Source organism: Pongo pygmaeus, chromosome 10 (assembly GCF_028885625.2).
Source record: "Pongo pygmaeus isolate AG05252 chromosome 10, NHGRI_mPonPyg2-v2.0_pri, whole genome shotgun sequence".
NCBI lineage: Eukaryota > Metazoa > Chordata > Mammalia > Primates > Hominidae > Pongo > Pongo pygmaeus.
In genome coordinates this window covers 110021975-110036148 of record NC_072383.2, presented here as the reverse complement: position 1 = coordinate 110036148, position 14174 = coordinate 110021975, and the positions used below count along the sequence as shown (strand labels likewise).

The 14174-nt window shown below is 50.6% G+C and overlaps 1 long non-coding RNA gene across 1 annotated transcript; it reads right to left on the bottom strand.

The window, feature by feature from the left end:
* Positions 1-772: 772 nt before the first annotated feature.
* Positions 773-6629, bottom strand: LOC134737660 (uncharacterized). The gene is made up of 3 exons (XR_010122772.1): positions 6571-6629; positions 5273-5433; positions 773-945 (listed from the first exon to the last, which is right to left on the bottom strand). It is a non-coding gene; the product is annotated as an uncharacterized LOC134737660 (long non-coding RNA).
* Positions 6630-14174: the final 7545 nt, after the last annotated feature.

The window sequence follows — 14174 nt, the reverse complement described above, 5'->3', positions numbered from 1 at the left end:
GGAGAAGGACCTGTGGAGCGTGGGATTCAAGCTGTTCACACAGCATCTGAGGATGTGGGAAGAGGGGTGGGGTGGGGGAATGTCAATGAAGTCTAAATGAGGCCGGATGCAGTGGCTCACACCTGCAATCTCAGCACTTTGGGAGGCTGAGGCCAGCGGATCACCTGAGGTCAGGAGTTTGAGACCAGCCTGGTCAACAGGGTGAAACCCTGTCTCTACTAAAAATACAAAAATTAGCCAGGCATGGTTGCACGCACCTGTAGTCCCAGCTACTGGGGAGGCAGAGGCAGGAGAATTGCTTGAACCCCGGAGGTGAAGGCTGCAGTGAGCCAAGAATGCATCACTGCACTCAAGCCTGGGAGACAGAGGTAGGCTCTGTCTCCAAAAAAAAAAAAAGTCTGAATGGATCATCCCATATTATTTGATCACTTTCTTATACCTGGGGACACTGAGGCCAAGAGAGAACAGTTACTTGTCTGTAGCCATGCAGCTGCCAGGCAGCACCCACAGAGCAGCCCGGTACCCAGCCAATGCCAAATGGCTGCTGAAATCTGCCAGCCACAAGCACTTTCCCTCTCACTGCCCAGACAGCAGCTCTGCTGACTTAAATTGGGACTTGTGGTTCTTCCCCTTTTTAATCACGGTTCAAACCTTCTCGCCTGCCAGATTTCTCGGAGGCCCAAACTGGTTTCCTTCCTCGCTTAGTCGCTTCTTGCCCATGTCCCCGCCGGAGTCCCGTTTTTTGTTTTGGCGCTCGCTGAGACCCCAAGACTTCTCACTTTTTGTGTTTATTTTCCCTTGGAAAGGCAAAGGGATTCCAACAAATAACCTTCCCATCACCGTGCCCAGATTTGAGAGTGCCGCTGCCACAAGCACAGCGAGGTCGTCGTCGCCACTGGGAGGCCGGCCAGCCACGGCTCTTCCCACTCGGCAGGTCACTGGGACCTAAGGAGAGAAAGGGTTATTCAAATTCCCACGACTGATCTGTAGCTCCCGGAAACGAGCCAGGCCGTCTTAGGGGAGCAGGTCCAACCGCCCTTCCTTCTTGCTGTGAAAAACACCAGCACCTCCTGCTGGCCAAATTCCAGAAAGCCGGAGACTCACAGGATTAATAACAATTACAGGCCACCCGCGGTGGCTCATGCCTGTAATCCCAGCACTTTGGGAGGCCGAGGCAGGCGGATCACCCGAGGTCGGGAGTTTGAGACCAGCCTGACCAAGACGGAGAAACCCCGTCTCTACTAAAAATACAAAATTAGCCAGGTGTGGTGCCGCATGCCTGTAATCCCAGCTACTCAGGAGGCTGAGGCAGGAGAATTGTTTGAACCCGGGAGGTGGAGGTTGCAGTGAGCTGAGATCGTACCATTGCACTCCAGCCTGGGCAACAAGAGTGAAAATCCGTCTCAAAAAAAAAAAAAAAATTAAAAAGATAAAGATTACAACACAAGAGTCAATAGCAATAAATTAACAATGATCAATGCTATTAATATTCATATTAGCAATTTGTATTAATAATAATTTTAATAACAACAAAAGTTAACTAGTACAAACACAAATACATGATAAGTGCTTGAGGTGATAGATACCTCATTTACCCTGATGTGATAATTACACATTGCATGCCTGTATCAAAATACCTCACATACTCCATAAATATATACACCTACTATGTACTCATAAAAATTCAAAAAGTGGGCCAGGCATGGTGGCTCATGCCTGTAATCCCAGCACTTTGGGAGGCTGAGGAGGGTGGATCACAAAGTCAGGAGTTCAAGACTAGCCAGGCCAATATGGTGAAACCCCATCTATACTAAAAATACAAAAATTAGCCGGGTGTGGTGGCGGGTGCCTGTAGTCCCAGCTACTCGGGAGGCTGAGGCATGAGAATCGCTTAAACCCGGGAAGGGGAGGTTGCAGTGAGCTGAGATCACGTGACTGTGCTCCAGCCTGGCGACAGAGTGAGACTCCGTCTCCAAAAAAAAAAAGAGTTCTATGTTCTGTATCTCCTAGCTGTGTAGTCACATTGATTCTCTGGGCCTCAGTTTCCTCATCTGGAAAATGGGGACAGTGACAGGACTAACCCCATTGGGTTGAGGGAGGGAATTTGATGAGAAAACTCACATTAAGGGCTTAGGAGTGGAGGAGGTACTTCCACATAGCAACGACTTATAAAGAATGTTGAATATAGTGCGGGCTCAGTGGCTCATGCGGGTAATCCCAGCACTTTGGGAGGCCGCGGCAGGTGGATCACCTGAGGTCGGGAGTTCGAGACCAGCCTTGTCAACATGGTGAAACCCTGTCTCTACTAAAAATACAAAAATTAACTGGGCGTGGTGGTGGGTGCCTGTAATCCCAGCTACTAGGGAGGCTGAGGCAGGGATAATTGCTTGAACCTGGGAGGCAGAGGTTGCAGTGAGCCGAGATTGCACCATTGCACTCCAGCCTGGTGACAAGAGTGAGACTTCGTCTCAAAAAAAAAAAAAAAAGAATGTGATTATAATCTACGATTGGGTGTGACAGTCCCATATCCCTCGAGGGTTGTGAAGAGGAGTGGCCACAAAGACCAGTCCTGTAAACAACAGAGCTTCACACCCCTTTTACAGATGCAGACACTGAGGTTTGAGAGCAAAGATCTTGCCCAGGGTCACCCAGCCAGAATGGAGGCTTTGGTGTCTGCATCTGTAAAATGTGCTTCTGCAGGCCTGGGTCACAGGCGAGGAGGAGGCCCGGGGACCTGGCCTGGCCCCCAGCTGGGCAATGGCTACTGCTGGTGTTTCCCATGCCCGAGTTTCCATCACGGCACTGCTGTGCAACCTCCAAAGGTCCCCTCTTGCCACCAGCAAGAGGCTCCCACTTTCTGAGCCTCAGTATCTCTGGCTTGTCAAATGGGCGTGATAGTAGTTGGGTGAAGGGAAATGACATTGTGTAGGACACTTTGTCCCTAGTGGCCTTCAGTGAATGCGCAGAGTGCTGAGCGTTATCAAAGGACACTGCAGCACACTGGGCTCCTCCTGGCTGTTCCTCAAACTCACCTTCATGCTCCCACTTGAAGGCCTTAGCACTGGCTGTTCCCTGTGCCCAGAATGCTCTTCCATCACATGTTTTTTGTTTTGTTTTGTTTTGTTTGAGACGGAGTCTCACTCTGTTGCCCAGGCTGGAGTGCAGTGGCTCAATCTTGGCTCACTGCAGCCTCTGCCACCTCCTGGGTTCAAGTGATTCTTCTGCCTCAGCCTCCTGAGAAGCTGGAATTACAAGTGAAAGCCACCATGCCCAGCTAATTTTTTGTAGTTTTAGTAGAGATGGGGTTTCACCACGTTGGCCAGGCTGGCCTCGAATAGCTGACCTCAGGCAATCTTCCCGCCTTGGCTTCTCAAAGTGCTGGAATTATAGTCGTGAGCCACCGCGCCCAGCTGTCTACCCTTGCTTTCTTCACTCCCAGGAGATGTCTGACTGCCCACCAAACCTAAACCAGCCCTGCCCCCATTGCTGACCATCTCCATCTCTCTTCTGCTCCTGCTTTTTTTCTTTCTTTTTCTTAGAGGCAGGGTCTCACTCCATCACCCAGGCTGGAGTGCAGTGGTACAATCATGGCTCACTGCAACCTTGAACTCCTGGGCTCAAGCGATCCTGCTGCCTCAGCCTCTTAAGGAGCTGGGACTACAGGTACACCCCACCACGCCTGGCTAATTGTTTCTATTTTTTGTAGAAACAGGGTCTCTCTATGTTGTCCAGGCTGGTCTCAAACTCCTGGGCTCAAGCAATCCTCCCACTTCGGCCTCCCGAAGTGCTAGGATTACAGGAGCCACCGTGCCTGACTTGGCTCTGCGTGTTTTTTCTTCCTCACCCTTGTGGCCCCCTGACTGATACCAGAATCATTCATTCATCTGTTCATTGGCAGTCTCTTTCCCCCACCCCCAGGAGCAGGTCAGCTCCACTCGGCCAGGCATTTGTGTGTCTTGCTCACTCTTGTGAGCACAGTTCTTGGCACATAACAGGTGCTCCTCATGGCTTAAAAACAGTCCACGCTTCTTTGACACACCTCCCTTGAAAAGGTGGAACCTGATCCCCCTGCCCTGAGTGTGGGCTGGACTTAATGACTCCTTCCTTCCTTCCTTTCTTTCTTCCTTTCTGCCTTTCTTTCTTCCTTCCTTCCTTCCTCTCTTTCCCTTCCTTCTCCCCTCCCCTCCCCTCCCCTCCCTTCCCTTCCCTTCTTTCTGTCTTGCTCTGTCACCCAGGCTGGACTGCAGTGGTGTGATCTTGGCTCACTGCAACCTCCGCCTCCTGAGTAGCTGGGACTATAGGCACGAGCCACCACGCCCAGCTAATTTTTTGTATTTTTAGTAGAAACGGGGTTTCACCGTGTTAGCCAGGATGGTCTTGATCTCCTGACCTCGTGATCTGCCCACCTCAGCCTCCCAAAGTGCTGGGATTACAGGCGTGAGCCCCCGCACCTGGCCTTAATGAGTCATTTCTAACAGAGACTAACGTGGAAGTGACGCTGTGTGACTTCTGAGACTGAGTCATAAGAAGCATTTAGGCTTCTCCTTGTACTCCCTTGAGTCGTCCACTCTGGGAGAAGCCAGCCACCGTGTCTTAAGGACACACAAGTAGCTTTATGGAGGCCCGTGTGAAGAGGAACTGAGGCTTCCTGCCACCAGCCAGCTAGGAACAGAGACCTCCTGGCAACAGCCAGGACTGAAACCATCACTTCCAACCATCCTGGAAGTGAATCATCCAGCCCCAGTTGGGCCCCAGATGAGAACAGTCCTAACCCATTTTTGTTTGTTTGTTTGTTTGTTTGTTTAAAAGACCTGGTCTTGTTACATTGCCCAGACTGGAGTGCAATGGCTATTCACGGGCACGATCATATAGCACGATTTATAGCCTTGAACTCCTAGGCACAAACAATCCTCCTGTCTCAGCCTCTCAAATAGCTGCGACTGCATGTGCGTGCCACCAGCCCATGTTTTGGACTACAATCTCATGAGTGAGAACTACATGCTAAGTCAGATTGCATGTGAATTCCTAAAACCATATGAGATAATAAAGGTTTGCTGTTTTAAGCCAGTAAACACGGGAGTAATTTGTTACCCAGCAATCAATAATTAACACAGAGCTCAAGAAACCTTGGGGGGTGAGGGCCAACCAACCCTTTTCCCGCCCATTAGGGTCCAACAGAGACCAAGAGGGCTCAGGAAATGGTCCCCCTTGGTCAACACACATCTGCCCCAGGCCAGAAAATAATTACATTACTGGGTTCTTCCCTTTTTACCTGGGTGGGCAGAACTCCCACTGCAGATTCCTGGGCTTAGGGTCTGATCTGCTGAGCTCAGGTGCCTGATGTCATCTCTCCCTGTGCTTCCTTCCCTTGGATTCAGTTCTGTTTTCTGTCCTCCCAGTGCCTTGGAAGCTAAAATTGCCACAAGTCCTTCCCTAAGAAAAGCATGAACAGTATTTACAATCTGGACTCCATTTATGGAAGTGTGCGCCACACTGAGAACATCACAGGCCTTATCTCTTCCACCCCAAATGAAGGGTTTGCTATTCATTTTCCCATTTGTCAGATGAGGGAACTGAGGCACAGGGCAGTGAAGTGACATGTCCATGTCACACGACTGGTGATGGAGCAGCTGGTGTGGACTAAAGACTGGCCTCACTGTAGTGCCCTACCTCTTAATCACTTACTGAGCCCAAGTGATAAAAAATGGTAATAATAACAGAATTAATGATTCTGAATTAATGATTAATGATTTTTTTTTTTTTTTAGATGGAGTCTCACTCTGTCGCCCAGGCTGGAGTGCAATGTCTCGATCTCGGCTCACTGCAACCTCCACCTCCTGGGTTCAAGCGATTCTCCTGCCTCAGCCTCCTGAGTAGCTGGGATTACAGGCGTGCACCACTACGCCCAGCTAGTTTTTGTATTTTTAGTAGAGATGGGGTTTCTCTATGTTGGTCAGTCTGGTCTGGAACTCCTGACCTCATGATCTGCCTGCCTCGGCCTCCCAAAGTGCTGGGATTATAGGCATGAGCCACCACGCCTGGCCCAATGATTAATGATTAATTAATGTTCTTTTTTGTCTTTTTTTTTTTTTTTTTTTTTTGGAGAGGGAGTCTTGCTCTGTCACCAAGGCTGGAGTGCAATGACTCGATCTTGGCTCACTGCAACCTCTGCCTCCCGGGTTCAAACGATTCTCGTGCCTCAGCCTCCCAAGTAGCTGGGATTACAGGCATGAGCCACCACGGCTGGCTAATTGTTTGTATTTTTAGTAGAGATGGGGTTTCCCCATGTTGCCCAGGCTGGTCTCAAACTCCTGACCTCAAGTGATCCGCCCGCCTCGGCATCCCAAAGTGCTGGGATTATAAACGTGGGGCACCTTGCCCGGCCTAATGAATAATTCTGAGTGATTAATGAATTATTAGAGGATTATGTGCCAGGCACTACTCTGAGGGCTTAGTTTAGGTAGATTACAATTTACTTTGCCCAACAACTGTAAGGAGAGAATGTTGTTTTCCCCCATTTGACAGAAAGGAAACTGAGGCACGAAAGGTGAAGTGACTTCCCCAACTCACATGGCTGGTAAGTGGCCCAGCAGCGATTTACACCCAGGCTCCCCAGTTCTGATCTTGACAGCGGCGGCCACGCACCCCAACCCCAGGCCCCCGCTTCCACCTTCCCCCCGCCCCAACCTCAGCCTGCGAGCCACCCCCTCTTCCGCTAGCCTGGGGAATCTGGTTTCTGGGGGAAGTGACTCAGTGGCCTGAGGCCCAGTAGATAATTATTCACTTCCAATCCCGGTAATTAGAGGCCCTAATAGCTCCGCAGAGGACTTACAACCCAGTTACCCCAGCCGTCCCCACCCCTGACCCGGGATCAACGTGGGGCACGCGAGCTCCCTGGGGCCGGGACTTGGCCGCAGTCCCAGGCGTCAGGCCCTGAGGGTGGTAACGTGCGGTGGCAGCCACTTGGTGGCAGCCGCTTTGCGCGGGGCTCTGGCGCCCCCTGGTGGCTACGGGGCGATCGAGGGCTGGGAAGCGGCCTCCTAAACTTCCCAGCCTGACTCTTTCTCCTGCAAAGAACCCTCCTCTTGGATTTCCCCCAAGCCTTCCTGGAAGCTTCCCAGGCTCCAGGTTGGATGCCTCTCAGCCACCATCGAGTAGCCATCAACGTTGAGGACACGGGTTTGGGGACGGCTTAATGGCTAGCTTCTCCCTTCAGTGCTGGGTCACCTTGGGCAAATGACTTGGGCTCTGTGAGCCTCAGTTTCCGCATCTGTAAAATGGGAACAAAGAATGAGGACACCAGTGGGGTGTGGTGGCTCACGCCTGTAATCCCACCACTTTGGGAGGCCGAGGTGGGAGGACTGCTTGAGGCCAGGAGTTCGAGACCAGCCTGGCCAACATGGTGAAACCCTGTCTCTACTAAAAATACAAAAATTAGCCTGGCGCGGTGGTGCATGCCTGTAATCCCAGCTACTTAGAAGGATGAGACAGAAGAATTGCTTGAACCTGGGAGGGACAGGTTGTAGTGAGCCGAGATAGTGCCACTGTACTCCAGCCTGGGTGATAGCGTGAGACTGTCTCAAAATATATAAATAAATAAACAAATAATGCTGACTATTACTAGCTAAACCTGTTCTCAGGTCTTTCTTTTACAATGAGGAGTGGATTACTAAGAACAGCTTAACCCTTCCCGCCTCATTTAATCTACATTAAAAGAAGCATCAAGGCCAGGCGCGGTGGCTTACGCCTGTAATCCCAGCACTTTGGGAGGCCAAGGTGGGTGGATCACCTGAGGTCAGGAGTTCAAGACCAGCCTGGGCAACATGGCAAAACTCTGTCTCTACTAAAAATACAAAAATTAACCAGGCGTAGTGGTGCATGCCTGTAATCCCAGCTACTCGGGAGGCTGAGGCAGGAGAATCGCTTAAACCTGGGAGGTGGAAGTTGCAGTGAGCTGAGATCATGCCATTGCACTCCAGCTTGGGCAGCACAGCGAGACTCCATCTCAAAAAAAAAAAAAAAAGCATCAAAATGTTAGCTAAAGCCAGGTGAGGTGGCTCATACCTGTAATCCCTGCACTTTGGGAGGCTGAAGTGGGAGGATCACTTGAGCTCAGAAGTTGGAGGCCAAGCTGGGCAACATAGTGAGACCCCCATCTCTAAACAAACAAAAATGTTAGCTAAAGTACAGAGGCAAAAGAATTGAAAACAGGCACTCAAACAGATACTTGTACATGAATGTTCATAGCAGTGCCATTCACAATAGGCAAAATATGGAAACAACTTATGTGCCCACCAGGGGATGAATGAATCAAGACAATGCTGTCTATCTATACAATGGAATATTACACAGCCATAAAAAGGACCGAAGCATTGATATATGCTACAATGTGGATGAACCTTGGAAGCATCATGCTAAGTGAAATAAGCCAGTCATAAAAGGACAAATATTGTATGATTCTGCTTATGTAAAGCATATAGAATAGGTAAACCCCTAGAAACAGAAAGTAGACCAGTGGTTGCCACGGGCTATGGGCAGCGGGAATAGGAAATAACTTCTAATGAGTATGGGGTTTCCTTTAGGGGTGATGAAATGTTCTGGATCTAGACTGAGATAAGTGATGGTTGCACAACACTGTGAATGTACTAAATTTAGTTACTTCATGAGGCCAGGTGTGGTAGCTCAAACCTGTAATTCCAGCATTTGGGGAGCCCAAGGTGGGAGGATTGCTTGAGCCCTGGAATTAAGAGACCAGCCTAAGCAATATAGTGAGACTCATATCTCTACAAAATAATAATAATAATAATAATAATAATATTCGGGCAAGGTAGAATGCGCCTGTAGTCTCAGCTACTCAGGAGGCGCTGTGGTGGGAGGATCACTTGAGTCCAGGAGTTTGAGGCTACAGTGAGCAGTGATCCTGCCCCTGCACTCCAGCCTGGGTGACACAGCAAGATTCTGTCTCTAAGTAAATGAATAAATTTAGTTAATTCATTAACTAAAATTAATTAATTCATTTTGTTATGTGACTTTCACCTTAAATTTTTTAATGTGGAAAAAGGTGTTAGGATGCACCCTGCCCTGTATATTCCTTCAGCCCTATCCCCCCCACCCCACCCCATCCTCCATCTCCCATCCTGTTGCCCAGGTGATCTTGACCCCAAGATGCAGATGTGTGGCGGAGGCTGGGAAATTCTTCTCCCACCACACCCCCAGAACCTGGCAGAGGCTGGGGCTGCTCCCACAGAGGAGGTGACATATGTACAGGCCACTTCTCGCCTGCAAATCAGCCAGGGTGGCTTCCTGGTTCTAGATCACCAACTTGAGGCCTCCTGAGCCCCTTGCCAGCCCAAGGGGACTTGGGCAGGGCCTGAGGCTGCAGAAAGGCATGGGGGTGCCCGCCCCCTGGAGCTTGTCCACCTGTGCCCTCTGCACTGGAGGAGGCAGCAAGCAGGGCCTCTCTGGGGAGTAAGATGTCAAGATGCTCAGAGAGGGGCAGAAGGTGTCAGAGGGCACCGGGTGTGGTGGCTCACGTCTGTAGTCCCAGCACTTTGGGAGGCCAAGGCGGGCAGATCGCTTGAACTCACGAGTTTGAGACTAGCCTGGGCGACATGATGAAACCCCCATCTCTCTCTCTCTCTCCATATATATATATATATACACACGTATGAAAAGAGGGTGCCAGAGGGGGAGCCAGGAGTTGAGGTCATGGCCGGAAGGGCCCCGAGCCAGGAGGGTACCCTGAGCCAGCGAGCGGGGTGCAAGGTGCAAGGAGATGCACTTTCCTCTGCCCTCTGTGGGGTTCTCAGGCCTATCAGACCAGACCATCAGTCACCCAGATGGAAAGGGATTATTTTCAGAGCCTCAGGCACCTGAGTCACTTCCTTTCAGAACTCAGACGCCAGCTACCCTGGGCTGCGCTGGGGGTGGGCTTGAGCTTATTCTTGGGTCAAGAGCAGGACACTGGGGCCAGCTGCCTGGGTGTGCCTCAGGGCTCTGCCACATAGACCTGCTGTGTGACCTTGGGGGAAGTCACTTCATGTCTCTGAGGCAACTGGGGCCACAGGGCCATTGAGAGGAGGAGAGGAGAGAGGGGAGTATTTGGCAACACTGTTAGAAGCAGAAGTAGAAAGCGGAGGGTGGGGCTGGAGGGTGGGGAGTGCAGCTGACCCGTGTTTCCCTGCTGGAAGCCACTCACCGCGAGGCCGAAGTCGAAGTGGACATGGGCTGTGGCTGCCTGACTTCCCCTTGTGCTGGTAGAAGCACCTGATTTTCCATCCAGTCGAAGTTCAAGATGTTCTCTGGGGCTAACCCTCCCTCCCATGCCCCAGTGACTGGTCAAGGGTGGGCAGGGCCAATGAGCCTCAATTCCAGGCTTTAACAGCACAGTCGGATAAGAAAATACCTCATTTGGGCTGGGCACGGTGGCTCAATGCCTGTAATCTTAGCACTTTGGGAGGTCAAGGCAGGCGGATCACTTGAGGTCAGGAGTTCGAGACCAGCCTGGCCAACATGGTGAAACCCCATTTCTACTAAAAAGTACAAAAATTCGCTGGGCGTGGTGGCACACCTGTAATCCCAGCTACTCGGGAGGCTGAGTCAGGAGAATCGCTTGAATCTGGGAGATAGAGGTTGCAGTGAGCCAAGATCGTGTCACTGCACTCCAGAAGACATGAGCTTGGAATTTCTGAAGGCTGTCTTGCCTGGGAGTGAACACACTCATAGTAGAGCAAAGCCCAGAGACAGAGAAAAACCATCTTGATGACAATGTCTGTACACCTAGATCCAGCCATACCTGAAAGCAGTCACTCTGGGACTTCTCAGCTCTGTAAGTCAGTCATTTCTTTTTGGCTGAAGCCTGTGTGCAGCTTTTAGCCACTTGGCAATGGCGAGAGAACAACATTGGGTCCTCCTAGCAATCATAACACACAAAGGTCCTTTGTGGGCTCCTCATACCTGAAACAGGAGACTGGGATGGTCTTGTTTGCATCTATTGGGTTGACTGGAATGGCCCTGGGGTTGGAAGTTTGCAGCACCAGGTGGCAGAGGAAGGCTGAGAGGAGTTAGAGCCCCATAAAGTCAAGAGAATACACTGCCCCTCAACTTGAGATTTGTTGAGCCCCTACTATGTGCTAGGACTTCTCCAGGCACTGGGGATACAGTGGTGAACACAGCAGACATGGTGTTTGTTCTCATGGTAGACAGGCAGTTGGAAAGTGAATCCTTAAATACAAAGTGACAAGTCAAATACCCTTAAATACAGAGTGACAAGTTCATGGGCCATGAGGCTCACTGAATTCTTCTAACAACCCTTATCATCTCCATTTTCCAGATGAGGAAACTGAGGCTCACAGAGGTGAAGTGACTTGCCCAAGGTCGCACAGCTACTCAGATTCTAAGCTGGGGTTTACCTGCTTGCTGTGTGACTTCAGGCAAGCCGCGTCACCTCTCTGGTTTCTTTATGTTTAAAATAGAGGTAGTAAAGTCTTTCCTAATTATCAACATCATGGTAAGAAGCAAAACCCACAAGTGCTCAGTAAACATTAGCTATTATTTTTATTTTATTTTATGTTTCTGAGCTGGAGTCTCGTTCTGTCGCCCAGGCTGGAGTGCAGTGGCACAATCTCAGCTTGCTGCAAACTCTGCCTCCTGGGTTCAAGCCATTCTCCTGCCTCAGCCTCCCGAGTAGCTGGGATTACAGGTGCATCACCACACCAGCTATTTTTTGTATTTTTAGTAGAGACAGGATTTCACCATGTTGGCCAGGCTGGTCTTGAACTCCTGACCTCAGGTGATCCACCCGCTTCAGCCTCCCAAAGTGCTGGGATTACAGGCGTGAGTCACCGTGCCCAGACTGTTTCCCCTGTTTTACAGATGAGGAGGCCAAGGCACAGAGAGGTAAAGTGACTTGCTGAAGGACACACAGTTTGCAAATAGCAGAGTGGGGATTAGAACCCACTAATGCATATTAAACCCATTAATTTCCAGCCTAATGCATGGTTACAAGTTGCTTTTTACTATTTTTAAAAATTTTGGCTGGCACGGTGGCTCACGCCTGTAATCCCAGCACTTTGGGGGGCCGAGGTGGGTGGATCACGAGGTCAGGAGATCGAGACCATCCTGGCTAACATGGTGAAACCCTGTCTCTACTAAAAATACAAAAAATTAGCCGAGCATGGTGGCAGGCGCCTGTAGTCCCGACTACTCAGGAGGCTGAGGCAGGAGAATGGCGTGAACCAGGGAGGCGGAGCTTGCAGTGAGCCGAGATTGCGCCACTGCACTCCAGCCTGGGCGAAAGAGTGAGACTCCGCCTCAAAAAAAAAAAAAAAATTTTAAGAGACAGTCTCGCTGTGTTGCCCAGGCTGCAGTGCAGTGGCTATTCACAGGCACGATCATAGCGCACTACAGCCTTGAACTCCTGGCCTCAAGCGATCCTCCCGCCTCAGCCTCCCGAGTAGATGGGACTGCAGGTGTGCACCACCACGCCCAGCACAAGTTGCTTTATGAGTCTGGGGCTTCACCAGCAAATGAAAGACCTCCTCTGCTCTTCTGCAATCCTGGATGCGACTCAGGAACCATGCCTGCCAGCCCCACCTCCCTTCAGCTCCTGACCCTGAAGAGCCAGAAGGAAAATAAATCCCACGGAATCTATCTACAGAAGGCAGCCATTCTGGGTTTCTGGGCGGGGGTTGGTTGGTTGTGGGTTTTGCTAAAGCAGTACTTGGATAGGATTCTTTGGATTTGAAGTGGAGGGTGCTAGGTGGTTAGGAATACTGGCTTTGTGGGCATAGTGGCGCATGCCTGTAGACCCAGCTACTCGGGAGGCTGAGGCAGGAGAATTGCTTGAACCCGGGAGGCAGAGGTTGCAGTGAGCCAAGATCGTGCCATTGCACTCCAGCCGAGGCAACAAGAGCAAAATTCTGTTCTCAAAAAAAAAGGAACACCGGCTTTGGTGACCAGTAGGCTAGCACCCGCTCTGCCTCTTCCTCGCACTGGTGCCTCACTCACCATCTCAGAGCTTTGGGTTGAGGATTCACAGTGAGGCACCATGTCAAATGAACACAGCCCCGGCCCCAGGCAATACCTCTTCGTTTCTTTGAGCAGGCGAAATTTAGAAATTGAAATTGCCCCTTGGGAGAAAATGTCCAGGAATTTGGGCGTCTGTGGCAGGGGTCTGGGGGGAAATGACAGGCCCCCCACGAAAGGATAAAGGAGGGACGAAAGGATAAAGGGAGAAGTTGGCAATGCTAGCTTTGTTTGTTTGTTTGTTTGAGGCAGGGTCTTGCTCTGTCGCCCAGACTGGAATGCAGTGGCGTGATCACTCACTGCAGCCTCGACCTTCCAGGCTTGAGTGATCCTCCTGCCTCAGTCCCCCAAGTAGCTGGGAGTACAGGTGAATGCCACCACGGCCAGCTAATTTTTATTTTTATTTTTTATAGAGAGAGAGTCTTGCTATATTGCCCTGGCTAGTCTTGAATTCCTGGCCTGAAGCATTCCTCCCGCCTCAGCCTCCCAAACTGCTGGGATTACAGGTGTGAGCCACCATGTCCCATGTGCCACCTTTTAAAGCAGGACTCATAAATCCTGCACTTGCCAGGTGTGGTGGCTCACGCCTGTAATCCCAGCATTTTGGGAGGCCGAGGTGGGCAGATTGCCTGAGCTCAGGAGTTTGAGACCAACCTGGGCAATATGGCGAAACCTTGTCTCTACTAAAAATACAAAAAAAAATTAGGCGGGCAATGTGGTGCACACCCGTAATCCCAGCTACTCGGGAGGCTGAGGCATGCGAATCACTTGAACCTGGGAGGAAGAGGTTGCAGTGAGCTGAGATCGTGCCATGGCACTTCAGCTTGGTGACAGAGTGAGACTCTGTCTCAAAAAACAAACAAACAAAAAAAACCAAAAAAAAAATTAAAACAACAACAACTACAACAACAAAAACCCCTGCACTTGAGGCAGAGGATGAACTGGCAGGACCTTCCACGTCTTTGGGACTTCAGCAAAATTCACTCACACACAGCAACTCAGCCCTTGGCTGGTGCCTCCTTTTCCCCATGTATATACCAGGGGAAGGGGACCCTTGAAGTGGAGGGACTCTGGCCCTCGCTATCGCTCCCCCTTCCTCCATGTCCTGCCCAGCGTGGGGCCAGGCCAGCGTGTTTGTGGTTGAGGAT